This window comes from Bactrocera latifrons, unplaced genomic scaffold (assembly GCF_001853355.1).
Source record: "Bactrocera latifrons isolate USDA-ARS-PBARC rearing strain unplaced genomic scaffold, ASM185335v1 scaffold_10, whole genome shotgun sequence".
In the NCBI taxonomy this organism is placed as follows: Eukaryota; Metazoa; Arthropoda; class Insecta; order Diptera; family Tephritidae; genus Bactrocera; species Bactrocera latifrons.
The window spans coordinates 222,664-228,435 of NW_017534408.1; positions in this window are offsets into that span (position 1 = coordinate 222,664).

Consider the following 5,772-nt stretch of genomic DNA (forward strand, 5'->3'; position numbering starts at 1 on the left):
TGCACTAGGAATATTATGAAATTACAAGAATTATCTTATTAGTTTTGGGCCTTTAATCGTCTTTAAGTAGTTGTATCCTGGTATATCTGACGAACTCACCGAAATTCAAATAACATTTCTTGTTTGTTGAATTTCACGTTTATTTGAAATTCTTTTTTTCTGAATTGAAATCGATTGAGTTCACACTACTATCGTGAATGCTTTGAAGTACTCAATAACAATGAATAAATTTTAAAATTGTGCCATTTTTGGGAACACCCTAATTGATACGGAAAGAGTAAGAACTCTTGTAACATATTGCTTTTAATAGTGTTATTCGCCTAATGGTTGCTTGTATCACCTAAAATTAATCGATGAGCCCCCATATACTTAACATGTAGACCCTAGTTTCTATAGCGAACTTTTTGTCGAAAATATGGATCAATCTGTWAGATATTTTGTTATAAATTCGGGGAGAATTCTTTTCTGATAATAATAAAATCAGTTGAATCGGATCAWTAATTTTCTGAGCCAACATATAGCTAATAGAGAGTTTTTCGAACTAYCGGCTGGAAATTTRCCATAGAYCTCATATAACTAATATCAAAAATCYATTCACGATTTCGTCGACAATGAATGTTGAGTTATTTCGCAATATTTTTAAGGTAAAGTCTTACCAACACCTGAAGGTATTTCCCTGGTTTTAAGCCCAGCAAGTTACAACAGTATGAAAKGTTCGCTTGCACTCGAATTTAGCTCTTCCTTACTTGTTTTACATATGTTTGTACCATGAGTCAATTATATAAGGTTATGATAGATAGCCTAAAAATTTCAACYTGTCAAAAAATTCTTCACTCATAAATTCAAAATCAGCTGTTCTGCTTTGTTTTGTTTTTAGTTGTATATTTATATGTGCGATATGAATATCAGGACAACCACGTCAAATCATAATAGTAGGAAAGTCATGGGATAAATAAAAAATCTTATGTGATATTAAAGATTCGAAAATTATTGCWTAAGAAGAAACATACTCTTGGAAAGACAATTTTTTTTTAAATGAGACAAGATTTGAACAAACTTAACCCCATTTTCCCCAACTATCATTGAATGGCCACAAAGCAAACGTTTATTGTCCACATAACAAGAGTGGAATAAAATAATAGAATAAATACATAACAGCTTAACAAAAGTTAGAAATAAAATAAAAGAAACTGCTGAGCATAAAAAAAAACGAAAATTCGAGATAATAAACCGGCGAGGGTGGCGCGAAAACGCTTAATCATCGTTACGTAACCAGCACACGCTTGAGAGATCGACAAGTCAATAAGTACTTATGAAGGCTGCAGAGATCGCTGTAGACAAAGGCGTAAAAAATATGTTAAGCCCAAAAAATAAGGAGAGGTATTCGTATTCAAACGGTATATATTGGAGTAAGCCAACAACAGTAAAAAACATCCCACACGATGACTTTTGAAAACAAAACTATAAACAAAAGCAAAAAAAACGAACTAAAAAAATTATTGTTTTAATAAAATTTATTATTTATTGTTTGTCAAAAGTCAATAGTTGAATAAGCATAGCAGCTCAAGTGATTCAGACACTCAATAATAAAATACTATAAAAAGWAGAATAGTATGAAGGCATTTCTTTCAGTTGTAATATTGTGGTTATATTAAATACTCCTATTCACTCAAATTATGATCGTTCATTKCTCATTTCACTTTTATATATAAATTTGTTTGGTGAGCGAATTCAGCCACTGAATGAAAAAATTGTTCCTTCGGGCTATTTATTTACCTCTCTATCGTACGTAAAAGCTATGGTCGCAATTGTGTTTACTTTTATTTAGATATTTTATTTACGACCTTTTTGTTTGAAGAAATTGAAATTACAAYAAATGATTTGTTGGTCAAATATTACTTTCATTTTTGCTGGAATCCAAATTTCGTTTTTAAATAAACTAAAAAAACACTTTCGCGATAATCAAGTTTTAGCCTTTGGTCTCAGTGTCGCTCAATTAGTGTTGTAATATTTCGCTGCCAAATGATTTTGATTGCTTGAGGGATACTTGTAGAGGAATAAGCTATGAGCAGGCATTATGTAATGAAAAGTGATAATTTGTTAAAAATTATCGCTTAAACTTTTAAAAAAAGTTGAACAATGTAAGGAAGGGCTAAGAGTTTTGACGCAGAGGAGAGTAAGGTCGACGCTCAAGTTTCGATGTAGTTTATATTAAGTCGCTAATCTTTTTTTCTGCGAACCATTTTTTATCAACTTTTGTATGTCTTCCGCGTGGTTATCTTGCTGAAACACCAGATGCTAGCAAGATGCTATTATGGTCGACATAAAGTAACATCAATTCACTTAAAATATTGCATTTAATAGCTGTTGTCATTGTACATTGTTCATCTTCAATCAGATATATCACACCTATATCACCTGTTGAGAAGGTTCCAAAAAAATTTGTAAAAATCTAGCATATCGATACGCTCAACCAGCTTATGGCTGCTCACCTGATGAAATATCTCGAGAAAATCATTCCCATACTTTGATGGATCCTCCTCCATGTTTGAAGATGTTAACTGTGTACTGAGGTTTGCAAGCGGTATTTATTGGTCATTGAACATGTTTTGCCAGACAGTGAGGCTCAGCTGACGTTTAGAAACACGTCACGCAAAAATGTTTGTCCTGACTCTCCAGGTGCTCACAGACAACTGACCAGCTGCTCGTTCGTTAGCTAGGAACGCCTTYTACCGAATCCAATCGGGGCAAGGGGAAGTACATTMGCGGGAAGAAAATCAGTCCTATTACTTTCCGAACAAACCCTCTACTTTATTGCATTTGCTTTGGGCAAATCATTTCGTAAATCTCATTTTGTGAAGTTGTTTCATTTGTTCTCGAAGCTGACTGAAGTCACAGTGCCTCTGTCCAGTCCTCTCTCCAGTTATAATCACTAAACAATTATATTTCGTCAGTCGTTTCACATATAATTTTATTTCATCATATTCATAATATCTTTATGCATTAAACTCAACTTTCATGTTAATATTATTTCGCATAGGCCAAATTGAACCAAAAGTGCATCTTCACTAAACACATCRATACAATTACTCAACAAGCAAACAAAACGCTGCGCTTCATCACCAGGACCTGTAGCGACTTCTCCAGTCTTCACACGCTGATCCATCTTTACCACCATCTTGTTCAACCTATACTAGAATATGGATCAGTTATCTGGTCTCCATAAATCGATCTCCTGATCAATCGTGTTGAGAAGGTTCCAAAAAAATTTGTAAAAATCTAGCATATCGATACGCTCAACCAGCTTATGGCTGCTCACCTGATGAAATATCTCGATACTTCAAAATTAATAGCCCAAATTGCTGACCTAGCATTTTTTCTTCAAAACAGTAAACGGCATTATCGATGCATCAGACATTAACAATAGCTTTGAATTCGCCCCAGCCAACTTATACTTAAGTCGTAAACGTTTACTAAAAACCTCACAGTCATATAAAAACTATGTGGTTCACGGTCCTCATAATCACATCGCATACTCTCGTCAACTTCCTGCACAATGACATAGACTTCTATGGAGGATCATATAGCAACTTTATCACCACCCTGAAGAGCAAGCTACTCGACTATCACTAGCTTTTCAATCCCTAATCTTGTTGCCTGCAATCATTCATTCTAAATCTCATGTCTATAAATGTACTATCCCTCTCAACCATATCATAGTATTATAATAATTGATATTATATTATATTATAAATTGTTTATGTATTATCGGCTTATTGCCGATAGGCGTTCGTTTAATAATAACAATAATAATAATTGACAATTATGAAACGACTAAAAATATTTATTCTATATATAATTAAGTAAAAATTTCAGACCAATTTTCATATTTCAAAACAGAGTAGGATTTTTCAATGTGTCCCTATTATTTTCCACATGAATATATTATACTTGAACTACATCCTCAGTTTTTCGCCAAGAAGGTGCTTATTTGCAGGAACCGCCGATATTGCTACAGCGTACACTATATATGCAAACCTGAATTATTTGGCCAGACATCTTCACGAAATTATGCGTGGGTTATTGTTCAAGGAAGCGATGCAATGTTCGAAACATTTTTTTAAAACGAGTCACTTTTTGTAACCGAAGTTAACAGTTTTTACTCTTATAACAGAAGTTTATATATTTTATAYAAAATAGTTATTTCAATGCATTGTTTAACCTATTTGTCCCCTAATTCGTTTGTCATAAACTCATTTTTAAGCGATCATATATTTTTTTATAGGCGCACTTGCATTGTTCTCCACTTCCAAAAAATTTCTCAYCATAAAAATGCAACTTTTGTGCCTCAAAAACTACAACAACATTCACGCTGTTGAGTACATCAATCATTTCRTTAAATTGTTAATAATTTTATCTGCCGCTTTTCTTCAGAGGCGTCAAAAGACATTACGTAGATGCACATGCTTTGTGTGTGTAGATATGTATGTACATATTAAAATATATGCCTATAACATTACATGTATGAGACGATTGTCTAAAAATTTGATTTCCTTTGTAATTATGTTCCTTTTCATGTTTCGAACAATTAATTTCCCAAGCCCAACTATTCACTAAATTTTACATCTCAAAACTAGTAGCTAACGCTTTTTTGTAGAAAATCAACTAAAACCTTATATATATGAGTATGTATAAACGCTTGTTTGGGAGGCGTGAAATTTATTTTTGTTTTTGTTTCGCTCTTGCTCATCAATCTCCCCCCGAAAACCCATTGAAATGAAAAAAAAAAAAACAATTTTTTAATGAATTTTTTATGGATATTTCTTAAATGTTTATTTGTTTTGGGCATAACGCTTATTTGCATAAATTATTGTTGCGTCAAGTGCAGTGCTTCAAAATTACATAAACACATATTTACATGTGAGTAAACGAGCTTTTACGAGTAGGGTAATACTTGTAGGCATTTGCGGCAGATTATTTATTTTCAAATGCACTTATGCGCATGTATGTATGTATGTGTGTGTACATATGTATGTGTGTGTGAAAATACAATCGCATTTTAAGTACWCTTATTCAAATTTGTATATATTTTTAAGCGTGCATATTAAAAAAAAATTCAGAGCATTGCGGAAATTTAGCTTCATTGAAAATATTAAATTTTGTGGTTGTATTTTCGRGTCCATTTTTCTTTACTATCACTCACTAAATTACTGATAAGTAGTGATAAGTAGGATATGGTATACTAGCATACCAACACTTCCTTTTCACTTTGTGGTATAGCTAATTAAGCAGATACACGAAAAAATATAGAAGAATACAAGTGCGCTATGAGAAAATTTAAAATGTGATATATTCTAAATTAAGTCTACATTAATAGCTATYCAAGTAAATGTTTTAGCCAACGCTGTATCGTCTATTATTATTTACGAACTATGAACCAAAATACATTTTTAAACCTCAAACTTTTTAGCATTGAAATCCACCACTATTTTTTCTTCGTTTGTACGTATGGCAGCACCAAAAAAACGCTAAAAATTCAATACATAAACCAGTGAAAGCTTATTGGTGCAAAACTTAGCTTAAAGCCAGTTATGGAGACAGCTTTTACAGACCAACTGTAATGGTGATGGTGAGTTTGTCGAAAGTTTCTCATTAAGAACGTATTGCTTTAACGATTATTAGTAAATAATATAACTCAATGGACTTCTTATAGAATAAACTTCACTTAATACCTGTTTGAGTAATTTAAAAATAACCCCCAAACCAAGTTTT